Here is a 17,847-nt window from a genome sequence, read left to right as displayed (position 1 = left end):
GGACAATGACCATCATTGCAATTTACCTGAACATGTCAATAAAAAGAACAAACAAAAGTTCAGCATGGGAACAGACCCTTCGGCCCTCCAAACCTGAGCAGACCATGCTGCCCCTTTAACCTAAAACCGTCGACACTTCCGGGGTCCATGTCCCTCTATCCCAATCCTATTTACGTATTTGTCAAGACGCACCTTAACTGTCACTATCGTGCCTGCTTTGGACACCTTCCCGGAAGCGAGTTCCATGCACTCACTACCCTCTGAGAGTAAAACAGAGACTGTGGATGAGCAGAGGCACTGTGCGACACATCGGCCAGGTGATGACACACCTTACACAGTGGAGGTAACGGAGAGTTCCCGGTGTCAGTCAATCCCAGACCTCATAACACTACTAACAATCCAAATGATTATTCATTCATATCTCCTCAAAAACTTTGTCGTAGGCACCTTAAACATATTTCATAGAATTTACAGTGCAGAAGGAGGCCATTCGGCCCATCGGGTCTGCTCCAGCTCTTGGAAAGAGCACCCTACCCAAGGTCAACACCTCCACCCTATCCCAATAACCCAGTAACCCCACCCAACACTAAGGGCAATTTTGGACACAAAGGGCAATTTATCATGGTCAATCCACCTAACCTGCACATCTTTGGACTGTGGGAGGAAACCGGAGCACCCGGAGGAAACCCATGCACACACGGGGAGGATGTGCAGACTCCGCACAGACAGTGACCCAAGCCGGAATCGAACCTGGGACCCTGGAGCTGTGAAGCAATTGTGCTATCCACAATGCTACCGTGCTGCCCTACATATGTCCCTGAGTAATTGCCTTTTCTACTCTGGGAAAGAGGTTCTGACTATCAACTCTGTCCATGCCCTTCATAATTCTGTAGACATCTATCAGCTCTGCCCTCAGCCTCCGTGGTCCCAGAGAGAACAAATCGAGTTTATCCAACCTCTCCTCATAACTAATGCTCTCCATACCAGGCAACATCGAGGTAAACCTCTTCTGTGCCCTCTCCAAAGCCTCCACGTCCTAAGTAAATGTGACCTGACTAAGGTTCTACACAGAAGCATAAAGACGTGACAATTTTTATATTCGATACGCCGACCGCTGAAGGCAAACATGGTGTATGCCTTCTTGACTACCTCCTCCACCTGCGTTGTGACTTTCAGTGACCTGTGGACCTGTACACCCAGATCCCTCTGCCTGACAACATTTTACATTGTTTTTTTAATAAAGATTCTGACATTTCAACAGACTCTGCCTCATCAGTTGTTCACTTGTGGTTGTTCACAGTTGGCAGTGGAGTAATGTTAAATGGACAGTTTAATCGGATTGAATAATCATTTGGAATGTTAGTAGTGTTATGAGGTCTGGGATTGACGGACACCGAGAACGGGTGGCTCCCGATACCTCCACAGTGCAAGGTGTGTAATCACCTGGCAGATGTGCCGCACAGTGCCCCTGCTTATCCACAGTCTCCGTCTGCATGCCCGGACCAGAAGGTCCTCGATTGACATGCGGTTGCGGTACATGCGGGCACCATCCGGTGCCCACTTGGCACCTCCTCCTCCTTGGCCTGTTGGGTGGCCGGCCCTCCAACCTGTGCAGCTGCTACCTGCCCCTCTGCAGCCCGCTCCTCTGCTGCTGCCTCCGTCTGCTCTCTGAGTGGCCTCCGCTCACGCCGCCGCAGGGCATCTTGACATGACGGCTAGCATCGCGGGTTGATGTCCGAATGCCATTCTCTGCAGGGGGTGAAAGGCCAACATGTTAGCATGGCGCACACTCCCGTGCCCATCCAAGTTCCAAGGGTGGCCCCAGTTGGCACTGCGTTCCACGCATGCCCCTCCCCATCCCTGCACTCCGGCCCCTTCGGTGCCCAGTTCCTTGCGCCTATCCCTGATGACAGGAGTACCGTTGGCTGGCTCTGCCCTCACTGGGGGCTGCCGTGGGTGTGGCCCTGGGTGGTCCCCGGTGGGAGGCTGCCGGTTTGGTAGGGTTTTGGGCGCCGGGGGGCGCGTTGGGGCGGGGGCTGAGGTGCAGGGGTGGGCGCACCCATACGCCCAGTGTCAGTGTGTAGAACCAGGGGCCAGGGTGGATGGTCAGCAAGATGGCCGCCGTAATGGTGGTCGATGCCTGGGTACAGCCCCAGTTCTGTGGGGGAGCATCCCGGCTGCTCGTCCTGCTCCCCCCTCCCCGGCCCTGGCTGCCCCCGCTCCCCCTCCCCCCCGCCGCAGCCAGCAAGCCGGTGTCCGGGCCAGCAGCCCACAGTCACTCCGCGATTTTGGAGGCAAAATCTGAGAATCTAGCCCTCTATCTAAACACCGCGCTCTCCCTATATCCTTTGTCACGTTAACAGTCTACAAATCCAATGATTCCTTCATAAATATGTTCACTAACTTGCCCTTAAAAACATAGAAATATGGAACAGGATTATGGCATTCAGCACCTCAAGTCTGAGTGACATTTAACAAGATAATGGCTGCTCTGTGGTCTAGCTCCAATGCCTTTGGCCCACATCCCTTATTATCTTTGCTTAACAAAAATCTACCGACCTCAGATTTAAATGCAACAACTGTTCTCGCTTCGACTGCTGTTTATGAGAGAGAGAGTTCCAATCCTCTGCCACCCTTTGAGCAAAGAAGTGTTTCCTAAGATCTCTCCTCAACGGTCTGGCCCTAATTGCTAGACAATGCCCCCGAGTCTTAGAATCTCCAATGGAGATATTTTATGTTTATCTGCCCTGCTTTACCTGATAATATCTTAAATACTTCGATCCGATCACCCCTTAACCTTCCAAACTATAGCGCAAACATGCTTTATTTGTGTAATCTCTCCTTGTAACTCAACCTCTGTAATCCAGGTATCACTTTTTGTAAACCTACGTTTTAGTTATTTTTAAAAATTTGCTCATAGACGTGGGTGTGGCTGGGTGGACCTGCATTGTTGCTCATCTCTGATTGCCATTGAAGGAGCAGTTAAGAGTCAACCACGTGCCTGTGAATCTGGGGATTAGTGTAGGTCAGACCAGGTCAGGATGAATGATTTCCTTCCCTCGATGAGAGTAATGAACCAGATGGGTTTTGACAACAATGGACAATGGTTTCATCGTCATCATTGGAATGTTAGTTCCAGATTTGTTCAATTCAAATTTCACCAACTGCCGTGGTGGGATTTGAATCTGATTCCCCAGAATATAACTCTGGGTCCCTGGATTGTTTGTCCAGTGGCAATACCACTGTGCCACTCCCTCCCCATTCCGCATTCCCTCCAAGGACAAAATATCCTTCCCAGGGTGTGGTGCCCAGAACTACTCAGAGTACTCCAAATGAGGTCTAACTAGAGTTTTGCAAAGCTGCAGCACAGCCCCTTGGTGTTTATATTCCAATCATCTCGATAGAAAGCCGAACATTGCATTAGACGTTTTGATTATTTTCTGCACTTTCTCCTGGCAGTTTAATGACATGTACACCTGAACCCCAAAGTCTCTTTGCACAACCACTCTGCCTAACCTCTTTCCATTTAGCAAAGTACTCTTCGCTATCCTTTTGTTTGTTCAAAATGGATAACTTCTCTCTTACTTACATTGAATTCCCTCTGCCACGCATTTGTCCATTTTCCTTGTCTGTCAATATCTCCTTGCTATGTTATATATAACATAGAACATAGAACGATACAGCGCAGTACAGGCCCTTCGGCCCACGATGTTGCACCGAAACAAAAGCCATCTAACCTACACTATACCATTATCATCCATGTGCTTATCCAATAAACTTTTAAATGCCCTCAATGTTGGTGAGTTCACTACTGTTGCAGGCAGGGCATTCCACGGCCTCACCACTCTTTGCGTAAAGAACCTACCTCTGACCTCTGTCCTATATCTATTACCCCTCAGTTTAAAGCTATGTCCCCTCGTGCCAGCCATTTCCATCCGCGGGAGAAGGCTCTCACTGTCCACCCTATCTAACCCCCTGATCATTTTGTATGCCTATATTAAGTCTCCTCTTAACCTTCTTCTCTCCAACGAAAACAACCTCAAGTCCATCAGCCTTTCCTCATAAGATTTTCCCTCCATACCAGGCATAATCCTGGTAAATCTCCTCTGCACCCGCTCCAAAGCCTCCACGTCCTTCCTATAATGCGGTGACCAGAACTGTAGGAATAGGATATAGATAGGCTTCAGAATTGGACAGAGAAATGGCAGATCGAATGTAACCGGGCCAAATGCGAGGTGATACATTTTGGAAGATCCAATTCAGATGGGAGCTATAAAATAAATGGCAGAACCATCAGGAGCATAGAGACACAGAGAGTTCTCGGCGTACAGGTCCACAGATCCGGGAAAGTGGCAACACAGGTGGAAATGGTGCATAAAGAAAGCATTTCATAGGACGAAGTATTGAGTATAAAAGCTCAAAAATTATGTTACAATTATATAGAACATTGATTGGGCCTCATTTGGAACACTGTGACAAATTCTGGTCACTGCACTAGCAGAAGGACGTGGAGGGTTTGGAGAGAGTACAGAAAAGGTTTACCAGGATGTTGCCTGGTATGGAGGGTATTAGCTATGAGGAGATATTGAATAAACTGGGATTGTTCTCCTAGAGAGACGGAGGCAGAGGGACGACCTGATAGAAGTTTATAAAATTATTAGGGGTATAGATAGGTGAACAGGTGGAGGCTTTTCCCCAGGTCGGAATGACAATTATAAGCGGGCACAAGTTCAAGGTGAGTGGTGAAAGGTTCAGTGGAGGAAACCCACGCAGACACGGGGAGAACGTGCAGACTCCTCACCAACAGTGACCCAGCAGTGAATCGAACCTGGGACCCTGGCGCTGTGAAGCCACAGTGCTATCCACTTGTGCTACCATACTGCCCACACTTCTTGAAAAGTATAGAGAGAGGAATAGGTATGGTTTTAGGGATCTCAGTATTTTTAAATGACAAGGTTGGCGTGAGAGTCACTGTGGTAGAAAATATGGGAATCATACAAGGGCGAATGTGGATGTGTGATGGGGCATTATCATCCTTATTCGAGAAAGGAGTGAGGCTCATAGGCACCAGTCTGGAAAAATGTGAGCACACAAACAGAACAGTGGTCTGTCCATATCCGGGACATTTAAACAAACATTCCCTGCATGCATTTAGAACAACAGTGATCTAAATTGCATCCTGGAAATTCACAATTCAGAAAATGGCATCACTCGGATAGTCTATAAGGCGGAAGGGAGAATACTGCATCATAAACTCGCTGGGGAGGTAACAGTATGCGGCATCAACAGGTAACATCAGCAACATCACCTTTTGCATCAAGCTCACATCCCTGCTCAGATGGTTTAATAGAAATGATAGCAATAAGTGGTGATGGACGCGACCGAGGAACTCAATACCGGGTTAACACTCCTGCCTGGAAAAACTACAACGCGTTCAGATATAGTTGGGCACTGCAGTCAAGACAAAGTTGTGCAACAAATGGGGGAAATCAAAATCAAAATAAATATGAGTAATGTCACTTTCTGGTGGAAGGTTTTCAGGTATTGGGGCTCCAACATCCAAATTCAGGCCCGCCTTCTGTCACACTTGGATTGGATTGGAAATGTTTATTGTCTCGTGCACCGAGGTACAGTGAAAAGTATTTTTCTGCGAGCAGCTCAAACAGGTCATTTAGTACATGAAAATAAAAGAAAATAAAAAGAAAATACATAATTGGGCAACACAAGGTACACAATGTAAACACATAGGCACCAGCATCGGGGGAAGCATACAAAAGTGCAGTATTAATCAGGTCAGTCCATAAGAGGGTTGTTTAGGAGTCTGGTAACAGCAGCGAAGAAGTTGTTTTTGAATCTGTTCATGGGTGTTCTCAGACTTTTGTATCTTTTGCCTGATGGAAGAAGTTGCAAGAGTGAGTAAGTCAGGTGGGAGGGGACTTTGATTATGCTGCCCACTTTCCCCAGGAATAGACATCCTCCTCATGGCTGTCTACCTAACCATCCTCATACTACAATTGACCCAACGGAAGAAGGAATCGGTGCAGCCCTTGGATGCAGAAACTACGATCTGACACCATGAAAGAACATAATAAGGACTCTGATATTTGTGTGGTTTTATTTATGTCTTGTGTATTGTTTGATGTATTTTCTTTTTGATGAATTGGTTTGATGTATTTATTTTGTATGCATGTTTTGTACTTCCGAGTTTTTATATTTAATTTATGACTTAGAGAACATATGAATGTTGGGATAAGGGGTAGCATTTTTGGCTCAAGATTCTGATACTTGTCCATCCGGTAGATTGTTTAGGGGGCATTATCCGCTTTGATGATGCTCACTGGATCAATAGGAGGCACTATGTAATCTAGAAAGGCCTGGATTTTTGGGTCGAAAAAATTATTTGTTTCAAATTTAAAATTAGACGTTGTAAATCAAATTCCTGTCAACTTCAGGCAGGCTGATGGGAATTCGAACATGAACAAACTCAAATAGGTGCCGGGGTTTAGATATTTCAGTAAGCTCAGGAAAGGTGGTAAAAGAGGGGGAGGGGTGGCATTGTTAGTCAAGGACAGTATTACGGTGGCAGAAAGGACATTTGATGAGGACTCGCCTACTGAGGTAGTATGGGCTGAGGTTAGAAACAGGAAAGGAGAGGTCACCCTGTTAGGGGTTTTCTATAGGCCTCCGAAAAGTTCCAGAGATGTAGAGGAAAGGATTGTAAAGATGCTTCTGGATAGGAGCAAAAGCAACAGGGTAGTTGTTATGGGAAACTTTAAATTTCTAAATATTGACTGGAAACGCTATAGTTCGAGTAATTTAGATGGGTCCATTTTTGTCCAATGTGTGCAGGAGGGTTTCCTGACACAGTATGTAGATAGGCCAATGAGAGGTGAGGCCATTTTGGATTTGGTACTGGGTAATGCAGCAGGATAGAGGTTAGATTTGGAGTAGGTGAGCACTTTGGTGATAGTGACCACAATTTGATTACGTTTACTTTAGTGATGGAAAGGGGTAGGTATATACCGCAGGGCAAGAGTTATATCTGGGGGAAAGGCAATTATGATGCGATGAGGCAAGACTTAGGATGCATCGGATGGAGAGGAAAACTGCAGGGGATTGGCACAATGGAAATGTGGAGCTTGTTCAAGGAACAGCTACTGCGTGTCCTTGATAAGTATGTACCTGTCAGGCAGGGACGAAGTGGTCGAGCAAGGGAACCGTGGTTTACTAAAGCAGTCGAAACACTTGTCAAGAGGAAGAAGGAGGCTTATGTAAAGATAAGACATGAAGGTTCAGTTAGGGCGCTCGAGAGTTACAAGTTAGCTAGGAAGGACCTAAAGAGAGAGCTAAGAAGAGCCAGGAGGGGACATGAGAAGTCTTTGGTAGGTAGGATCAAGGATAACCCCAAAGCTTTCGATAGATATGTCAGGAATAAAAGAATGACTAGGGTAAGAGTAGGGTCAGTCAAGGACAGTAGCGGGAAGTTGTGCGTGGAGTCCGAGGAGATAGGAGAGGTGCTAAATGGATATTTTCCGTCAGTATTCACACAGGAAAAAGATAATGTTGTCGAGGAGAATACTGAGATTCAGGCTACTAGACTAGAAGGGCTTGAGGTTCATAAGGAGGAGGTGCTAGCAATTCTGGAAAGTGTGAAAATAGATAAGTCCCCTGGGCCGGATGGGATTTATCCTAGGATTCTCTGGGAAGCTAGGGAGGAGATTGCTGAGCCTTTGGCTTTGATCTTTAAATCATCTTTGTCTACAGGAATAGTGCCAGAAGACTGGAGGTTAGCAAATGTTGTCCCCTTGTTCAAGAAGGGAAGTAGAGCCAACCCCGGTAACTATAGAGCAATGAGCCTTACTTCTGTTGTGGGCAAAATCTTGGAATGGTTTATAAGAGGTAGGATGTATAATCATCTGGAAAGGAATAGTTTGATTAGAGATAGTCAACACGGTTTTGTGAAGGGTAGGTTGTGCCTCACAAACCTTATTGAGTTCTTTGAGACGGCGACCAAACAGGTGGATGAGGGTAAAGCAGTTGATGTGGTGTATATGGATTTCAGTAAAGTGTTTGATAAGGTTCCCCACGGTAGGCTACTGCAGAAAATACAGAGGCATGGGATTCAGGGTGATTTAGCAGTTTGGAACAGAAACTAGCTAGCTGGAAGAAGACAAAGGGTGGTGATTGATGGGAAGTGTTCAGACTGGAGTCCAGTTACTAGTGGTGTACCACAAGGATCTGCTTTGGGGCTACTGCTGTTTGTAATTTTTATAAATGACCTGGAGGAGGGCGTAGAAGGATGGGTGAGTACATTTGCAGATGACACTAAAGTCGGTGGAGTTGTGGACAGTGCAGAAGGGCGTTACAAGTTACAGAGGGACATAGATAAGCTGCAGTGCTGGGCTGAAAGGTGGCAAATAAAGTTTAATGCAGAAAAATGTGAGGTGATTCATTTTGGAAGGAATAACAGGAAGCCAGAGTACTGGGCTAATGGTAAGGTTATTGGCAGTGTGGATGAGCAGAGAGATCTCGGTGTCCATGTACATAAATCCCTGATAGTTGCCACCCAGGTTGAGAGGGTTGTTAAGAAGGTGTATGGTGTGTTAGCTTTTATTGGTAGAGGGATTGAGTTTCGGAGCCATGAGGTCAAGTTGCAGCTGTACAAAAGTCTGGTGCGTCCGCATTTGGAGTATTGCGTGCAATTCTGGTCGCCGCATTATAGGAAGGATGCGGAAGCATTGGAAAGGGTGCAGAGGAGATTTACCAGAATGTTGCCTGGTATGGAGGGAAGATCTTATGAGGAAAAACTGAGGGACTTGAGGCTGTTTTCGTTAGAGAGAAGAAGGTTAAGAGGTGACTTAATTGAGGCATACAAGATGATCAGAGGATTAGATAGGGTGGACAGTGAGAGCCTTTTTCCTCGGATGATGATGGCTAGCACGAGGGGACACAGCTTTAAATTGAGGGGAGATAGATATAAGACAGATGTCAGAGGTAGGTTCTTTACTCAGTGAGTAGTAAGGGCGTGGAATGCCCTGCCTGCAACAGTAGCGGACTCGCCAACACTAAGGGCATTCAAATGGCCATTGGATAGACATATGGATGATGAGGGAATAGTGTAGATGGGCTTAGGAGTGGTTTCACAGGTCGGCGCAACATCGAAGGGCCTGTACTGCGCTGTAATGTTCTATGTTCTATGACACACATTTTCCAGATGCCGAGTTTGCGACCCTGGTAGATGCAGCGAAGGAGATGCGGGCGACCTGGGAAGAAGGCTACCAGCCATCGCCGTTCCCCGTGCCGAGCCACAGTTGACAAAAGTTGTAGGCACCGTCAGCATAGAACATAGAACATAGAACAATACAGCAGTACAGGCCCTTCGGCCCACGATGTTGCACCGAAACAAAAGCCATCTAACCTACACTATGCCATTATCATCGATATGTTTATCCAATAAACTTTTAAATGCCCTCAATGTTGGCGAGTTCACTACTGTAGCATGACTGCATAAACTCCACAGGGCAGGCAGAGTAGGTAGGCAGCACTGTGCCCCTGGCACCAACCTCTGATCTCGAACACCACCTCCCGCCCAGAGGCAGGTCAACCTCCACCCTGCACCACATGCCGGCACCGCCATGGCCATGTGGCCTGGCCACTGAAGACACCAGCCACCCATTCCCTGGGCTGCACCTCGGACTCCCCTTCCTGTCCCTGGAAAATTGTAAGTGAGTCACTGAATCGCCACAATAAAGGCGGCAGCGACACCCCATAGTTCACTGGAACCCCCAGAGGACCATTAACAATTGGAAGTGAATCACTTAAAATACCACCTCGTTCCCAGAATGCAGTGGAACCACCCAGAGAACACACTAACAATCGCACCTGAATCCCCAAATGGTCACTTATTCAGATGCAGCGACACCACTGATTGCAGTAGAGCCACACAGAGAGACACACTAGCAATTGCAAGTGATTCACTGAACGGTCACAATGAAAGAGGCAGCTACGCCCCAGAGTGCAGCAGAACCAGGAAGAGTGGCACACACAAACAATTGGCAGCACGGTAGCACATGTGGATAGCCCTGTGGCTTCACAGCACCAGGGTCCCAGGTTCGATCCCCCGCTGGGTCACTGTCTGGGCGGAGTCTGCACGTTCTCCACGTGTCTGCGTGGGTTTCCTCCGGGTGCTCCGGTTTCCTCCCACAGTACAAAGACGTACAGGTTAGGTGGATAGGCCAAGCTAAATTGCCCTTAGTGTCCAAACAGGTTAGGAGGGGTTATTGGGTTACAGGGATAGTGTGGAAGTGAGGACTTAAGTGGGTCGGTGCAGATTCGATGGGCCGAATGGCCTCATTCTCACTGTATGTTCTATGTTCTATAATTGGGAGTGAATCACTGAATGGTTAGAAGAAAAGTAGCAGCCACAACCCCGAGTGCAACACAACCAGCCAGAGAAACATACTAACAATTGAAATTGAATCACTGAATAGCCACAGGGCGCACCTGTGATAGCCACATAGCTAGCAGCTGCACCGGAGAGTACTCTCGGTCCACAAAAAGACTCACACTGAGAATTGGACCTGAATAACTGAATGGTTACAGTCGAGTGATATCCACCACTCGACTGGTGTCGATTTCGGCGGGAGAATCAGCTGGTGAGTCAGTTTCAGCGGGAGCAGTGCGGAAGTGGCTGCTGGAAGGTAAGTCTGTCCTTTAAAAGCACTTGTCTTTGCAGGGGCAGGCCAGTCGATTTTGGCGGGAGAATCAGCTGGTGAGTCAGTTTCAGCGGGAGCAGTGCGGAAGTGGCTGCTGGGAGGTAAGTCTGTCCTTTAAAAGCACTTGTCTTTGCAGGGGCAGGCCTGTCGATTTCGGCGGGAGAATCAGCTGGTGAGTCAGTTTCAGCGGGAGCAGTGCGGAAGTGGCTGCTGGGAGGTAAGTCTGTCCTTTAAAAGCACTTGTCTTTGCAGGGGCAGGCCAGTCGATTTCGGCGGGAGTGGAGCTGGCTGGTTAGTCAATTTCAGCAGGAGCTGAGAATTTTTTTTTTTAAATTAGTGTTTTAGGCGGGAACAGGAAGTCGACCCGCGGACGTCTGGGAAGACCCTCACCAATAAATTCTGGTGGAGAGGAAACCCGAGACACTACACGTGTAGTGTCTCCCACCCGCCCTCCTCCTCTAACCTAATAATAAAACCCATTGGTCTGAGGTAAGTACCATATTTTATTATATTATTATTATTTTTTATAAAAAATTTAATTTAGTTGTTAGCCAGATCTTGGTAGAAAGTTAGAGGAATGGCAGGGAAGGGAGTGCAATGTTCTTCCTGCAGGATGTTTGAGGTGAGGGATGCAGTTAGTGTGCCTGCTGATTTTACCTGCAGGAAGTGCTGCCATCTCCAGCTCCTCCAAGACCGAGTTAGGGAACTGGAGCTGGAGTTGGAAGAACTTCGGATCATTCGGGAGGCAGAAGGGGTCATAGATAGCAGCTTCAGGGAATTAGTTACACCAAAGATTGGAGATAGGTGGGTAACTGTAAGAGGGACTGGGAAAAAGCAGTCAGTGCAGGGATCCCCTGCGGTCGTTCCCCTGAGAAACAAGTATACCGCTTTGGATACTTGTGGGGGGGGGACTTACCAGGGGTAAGCCATGGGGTACGGGCCTCTGGCACGGAGTCTGTCCCTGTTGCTCAGAAGGGAAGGGGGGAGAGGAGCAGAGCATTAGTAATTGGGGACTCTATAGTCAGGGGCACAGATAGGAGATTTTGTGGGAGCGTGAGAGACTCACGTTTGGTATGTTGCCTCCCAGGTGCAAGGGTACGTGATGTCTCGGATCGTGTTTTCCGGGTCCTTAGGGGGGAGGGGGAGCAGCCCCAAGTCGTGGTCCACATTGGCACTAACGACATAGGTAGGAAAGGGGACAAGGATGTCAGGCAGGCGTTCAGGGAGCTAGGATGGAAGCTCAGAACTAGAACAAACAGAGTTGTTATCTCTGGGTTGTTGCCCGTGCCACGTGATAGTGAGATGAGGAATAGGGAGAGAGAGCATTTAAACACGTGGCTACAGGGATGGTGCAGGCGGGAGGGATTCAGATTTTTGGATAACTGGGCTCTTTCTGGGGAAGGTGGGACCTCTACAGACAGATGGTCTACATCTGAACCTGAGGGGCACAAATATCCTGGGGGGGAGATTTGTTAGTGCTCTTTGGGGGGGTTTAAACTAATGCAGCAGGGGCATGGGAACCTGGATTGTAGTTTTAGGGTAAGTGAGAATGAGAGTATAGAGGTCAGGAGCACAGATTTGACGTCGCAGGAGGGGGCCAGTGTTCAGGTAGGTGGTTTGAAGTGTGTCTACTTCAATGCCAGGAGTATACGAAACAAGGTAGGGGAACTGGCAGCATGGGTTGGTACCTGGGACTTCGATGTTGTGGCCATTTCGGAGACATGGATAGAGCAGGGACAGGAATGGATGTTGCAGGTTCCGGGGTTTAGTTGTTTTAGTAAGCTCAGAGAAGGAGGCAAAAGAGGGGGAGGTGTGGCGCTGCTAGGCAAGAGCAATATTACGGTGGCGGAGAGGATGCGAGATGGGGACTCTTCTTCCGAGGTAGTATGGGCTGAAGTTAGAAACAGGAAAGGAGAGGTCACCTTGTTGGGAGTTTTTTATAGGCCTCCTAATAGTTCTAGGGATGTAGAGGAAAGGATGGAGAAGATGATTCTGGATATGAGCGAAAGTAACAGGGTAGTTATTATGGGAGACTTTAACTTTCCAAATATTGACTGGATAAGATATAGTTCGAGTACAATAGATGGGTCGTTTTTTGTACAGTGTGTGCAGGAGGGTTTCCTGAAACAATATGTTGACAGGCCAACAAGACGCGAGGCCACGTTGGATTTGGTTTTGGGTAATGAACCAGGCCAGGTGTTGGATTTAGAGGTAGGAGAGCACTTTGGGGACAGTGACCACAATTCGGTGACGTTTACGTTAATGATGGAAAGGGATAAGTATACACCGCAGGGCAAGAGTTATAGCTGGGGGAAGGGCAATTATGATGCCATTAGACGTGACTTGGGGGGGATAAGGTGGAGAAGTAGGCTGCAAGTGTTGGGCACACTGGATAAGTGGGGCTTGTTCAAGGATCAGCTACTGCGTGTTCTTGATAAGTATGTACCGGTCAGACAGGGAGGAAGGCGTCGAGCGAGGGAACCGTGGTTTACCAAGGAAGTGGAATCTCTTGTTAAGAGGAAGAAGGAGGCCTATGTGAAGATGAAGTGTGAAGTTTCGGTTGGGGCGATGGATAGTTACAAGGTAGCGAGGAAGGATCTAAAGAGAGAGCTAAGACGAGCAAGGAGGGGACATGAGAAGTATTTGGCAGGAAGGATCAAGGAAAACCCAAAAGCTTTCTATAGGTATGTCAGGAATAAGCGAATGACTAGGGAAAGAGTAGGACCAGTCAAGGACAGGGATGGGAAATTGTGTGTGGAGTCTGAAGATATACTAAATGAGATACTAAATGAATATTTTTCGTCAGTATTCACTCAGGAAAAAGATAATGTTGTGGAGGAGAATGCTGAGCCCCAGGCTAATAGAATAGATGGCATTGAGGTACGTAGGGAAGAGGTGTTGGCAATTCTGGACAGGCTGAAAATAGATAAGTCCCCGGGACCTGATGGGATTTATCCTAGGATTCTCTGGGAGGCCAGGGAAGAGATTGCTGGACCTTTGGCTTTGATTTTTATGTCATCATTGGCTACAGGAATAGTGCCAGAGGACTGGAGGACAGCAAATGTGGTCCCTTTGTTCAAAAAGGGGAGCAGAGACAACCCCGGCAACTATAGACCGGTGAGCCTCACGTCTGTAGTGGGTAAAGTCTTGGAGGGGATTATAAGAGACAAGATTTATAATCATCTAGATAGGAATAATATGATCAGGGATAGTCAGCATGGCTTTGTGAAGGGTAGGTCATGCCTCACAAACGTTATTGAGTTCTTTGAGAAGGTGACTGAACAGGTAGACGAGGGTAGAGCAGTTGATGTGGTGTATATGGATTTCAGCAAAGCATTTGATAAGGTTCCCCACGGTAGGCTATTGCAAAAAATACGGAGGCTGGGGATTGAGGGTGATTTAGAGATGTGGATGAGAAATTGGCTAGCTGAAAGAAGACAGAGGGTGGTGGTTGATGGGAAATGTTCAGAATGGAGTACAGTCACAAGTGGAGTACCACAAGGATCTGTTCTGGGGCCGTTGCTGTTTGTCATTTTTATCAATGACCTAGAGGAAGGCGCAGAAGGGTGGGTGAGTAAATTTGCAGACGATATTAAAGTCGGTGGTGTTGTCGATAGTGTGGAAGGATGTAGCAGGTTACAGAGGGGTATAGATAAGCTGCAGAGCTGGGCTGAGAGGTGGCAAATGGAGTTTAATGTAGAGAAGTGTGAGATGATTCACTTTGGAAGGAATAACAGGAATGCGGAATATTTGGCTAATGGTAAATTTCTTGAAAGTGTGGATGAGCAGAGGGATCTAGGTGTCCATGTACATAGATCCCTGAAAGTTGCCACCCAGGTTGATAGGGTTGTGAAGAAGGCCTATGGAGTGTTGGCCTTCATTGGTAGAGGGATTGAGTTCCGGAGTCAGGAGGTCATGTTGCAGCTGTACAGAACTCTGGTATGGCCGCATTTGGAGTATTGCGTACAGTTCTGGTCACCGCATTATAGGAAGGACGTGGAGGCTTTGGAGCGGGTGCAGAGGAGATTTACCAGGATGTTGCCTGGTATGGAGGGAAAATCTTATGAGGAAAGGCTGATGGACTTGAGGTTGTTTTCGTTGGAGAGAAGAAGGTTAAGAGGAGACTTAATAGAGGCATACAAAATGATCAGGGGGTTGGATAGGGTGGACAGTGAGAGCCTTCTCCCGCGGATGGATATGGCTGGCACGAGGGGACATAACTTTAAACTGAGGGGTAATAGATATAGGACAGAGGTCAGAGGTACATTCTTTACGCAAAGAGTAGTGAGGCCGTGGAATGCCCTACCTGCGACAGTAGTGAACTCGCCAACATTAAGGGCATTTAAAAGTTTATTGGATAAACATATGGATGATAATGGCATAGAGTAGGTTAGATGGCTTTTGTTTTGGTGCAACATCGTGGGCCGAAGGGCCTGTACTGTGCTGTATTGTTCTATGTTCTATGTATAGTCAGGGACACAGATAGGAGATTTTGTGGGAGCGTGAGAGACTCATGTTTGGTATGTTGCCTCCCAGGTGCAAGGGTACGTAATGTCTCGGATCGTGTTTTCCGGGTCCTTAGGGGGGAGGGAGATCAGTCCCAAGTCGTGGTCCACATTGGCACTAACGACATAGGTAGGAAAGGGGACAAGGATGTCAGGCAGGCTTTCAGGGAGCTAGGATGGAAGCTCAGAACTAGAACAAACAGAGTTGTTATCTCTGGGTTGTTGCCCGTGCCACGTGATAGTGAGATGAGGAATAGGGAGAGAGAGCATTTAAACACGTGGCTACAGGGATGGTGCAGGCGGGAGGGAATCAGATTTCTGGATAACTGGGGCTCTTTCTGGGGAAGGTGGGACCTTTACAGACAGGATGGTGTACATCTGAACCTGAGGGGCACAAATATCCTGGCGGGGAGATTTGTTAGTGCTCTTTGGGGGGGTTTAAACTAATGCAGCAGGGGCATGGGAACCTGGATTGTAGTTTTAGGGTAAGGGAGAATGAGAGTATAGAGGTCAGGAGCACAGATTTGACGTCGCAGGAGGGGGCCAGTGTTCAGGTCGGTGGTTTGAAGTGTGTCTACTTCAATGCCAGGAGCATACGAAACAAGGTAGGGGAACTGGCAGCATGGGTTGGTACCTGGGACTTCGATGTTGTGGCCATTTCGGAGACATGGATAGAGCAGGGACAGGAATGGATGTTGCAGGTTCCGGGGTTTCGGTGTTTTAGTAAGCTCAGAGAAGGAGGCAAAAGAGGGGGAGGTGTGGCGCTGCTAGTCAAGAGCAGTATTACGGTTGCGGAGAGGATGCTAGATGGGGACTCTTCTTCCGAGGTAGTATGGGCTGAAGTTAGAAACAGGAAAGGAGAGGTCACCCTGTTGGGAGTTTTTTATAGGCCTCCTAATAGTTCTAGGGATGTAGAGGAAAGGATGGCGAAGATGATTCTGGATAAGAGCGAAAGTAACAGGGTAGTTATTATGGGAGACTTTAACTTTCCAAATATTGACTGGAAAAGATATAGTTCGAGTACAATAGATGGGTCATTTTTTGTACAGTGTGTGCAGGAGGGTTTCCTGAAACAATATGTTGACAGGCCAACAAGAGGCGAGGCCACGTTGGATTTGGTTTTGGGTAATGAACCAGGCCAGGTGTTGGATTTGGAGGTAGAAGAGCACTTTGGGGACAGGGACCACAATTCGGTGACGTTTACGTTAATGATGGAAAGGGATAAGTATACACCGCAGGGCAAGAGTTATAGCTGGGGGAAGGGCAATTATGATGCCATTAGACGTGACTTGGGGGGGATAAGGTGGAGAAGTAGGCTGCAAGTGTTGGGCACACTGGATAAGTGGGGCTATGTTCAAGAATCAGCTACTGCGTGTTCTTGATAAGTATGTACCGGTCAGGCAGGGAGGAAGGCGTCGAGCGAGGGAACCGTGGTTTACCAAGGAAGTGGAATCTCTTGTTAAGAGGATGAAGGAGGCCTATGTGAAGATGAGGTGTGAAGGTTCCCCACGGTAGGCTATTGCAAGGATCTGTTCTGGGGCCGTTGCTGTTTGTCATTTTTATCAATGACCTAGAGGAAGGCGCAGAAGGGTGGGTGAGTAAATTTGCAGACGATACTAAAGTCGGTGGTGTTGTCGATAGTGTGGAAGGATGTAGCAGGTTACAGAGGGATATAGATAAGCTGCAGAGCTGGGCTCATGGGTGGCAAATGGAGTTTAATGTAGAGAAGTGTGAGGTGATTCACTTTGGAAGGAATAACAGGAATGCGGAATATTTGGCTAATGGTAAAGTTCTTGAAAGCGTGGATGAGCAGAGGGATCTAGGTGTCCATGTACATAGATCCCTGAAAGTTGCCACCCAGGTTGATAGGGTTGTGAAGAAGGCCTATGGAATGTTGGCCTTTATTGGTAGAGGGATTGAGTTCCGGAGTCAGGAGTTCATGTTGCAGCTGTACAGAACTCTGGTTCGGCCGCATTTGGAGTATTGCGTACAGTTCTGGTCACCGCATTATAGGAAGGACGTGGAGGCTTTGGAGCGGGTGCAGAGGAGATTTACCAGGATGTTGCCTGGTATGGAGGGAAAATCTTATGAGGAAAGGCTGATGGACTTGAGGTTGTTTTCGTTGGAGAGAAGAAGGTTAAGAGGAGACTTAATAGAGGCATACAAAATGATCAGGGGGTTAGATAGGGTGGACAGTGAGAGCCTTCTCCCGCGGATGGAAATGGCTGGCACGAGGGGACATAACTTTAAACTGAGGGGTAATAGATATAGGACAGAGGTCAGAGGTAGGTTCTTTACGCAAAGAGTAGTGAGGCCGTGGAATGCCCTACCTGCTACAGTAGTGAACTCGCCAACATTGAGGGCATTTAAAGGTTTATTGGATAAACATATGGATGATAATGGTATAGTGTAGGTTAGAAGGCTTTTGTTTCGGTGCAACATCGTGGGCCGAAGGGCCTGTACTGCGCTGTATTGTTCTATGTTCTATGTTCTATCACTGACACAATCAGGTGTCTAGAGATGGCTCTGATGGTGTTAGTCAATAGAATAGAACATTACAGCGCAGTACCGACCCTTCGGCCCTCGATGTTGCGCCGACCTGTGAAACCAATCTAAAGCCCATCTAC

At 47.6% G+C, this 17,847-nt stretch overlaps 1 long non-coding RNA gene across 1 annotated transcript in view; it reads right to left on the bottom strand.

Annotated features, from left to right (window-relative positions):
• The window catches only part of LOC140398801 (uncharacterized), a 66,196-nt gene that overhangs the window by 35,894 nt on the left and 12,455 nt on the right, over positions 1-17,847 (bottom strand). Inside the window, exon 2 of the long non-coding RNA XR_011937559.1 lies at positions 1,623-1,749. This is a non-coding gene — a long non-coding RNA (uncharacterized lncRNA). The remainder of the gene's footprint in view (positions 1-1,622; positions 1,750-17,847) is intronic.

Source organism: Scyliorhinus torazame, chromosome 22, assembly GCF_047496885.1.
Source record: "Scyliorhinus torazame isolate Kashiwa2021f chromosome 22, sScyTor2.1, whole genome shotgun sequence".
Taxonomy (NCBI): domain Eukaryota; kingdom Metazoa; phylum Chordata; class Chondrichthyes; order Carcharhiniformes; family Scyliorhinidae; genus Scyliorhinus; species Scyliorhinus torazame.
The sequence above is the reverse complement of the archived record's forward strand: the minus strand, read 5'-3'. Positions and strand labels throughout refer to the sequence as shown.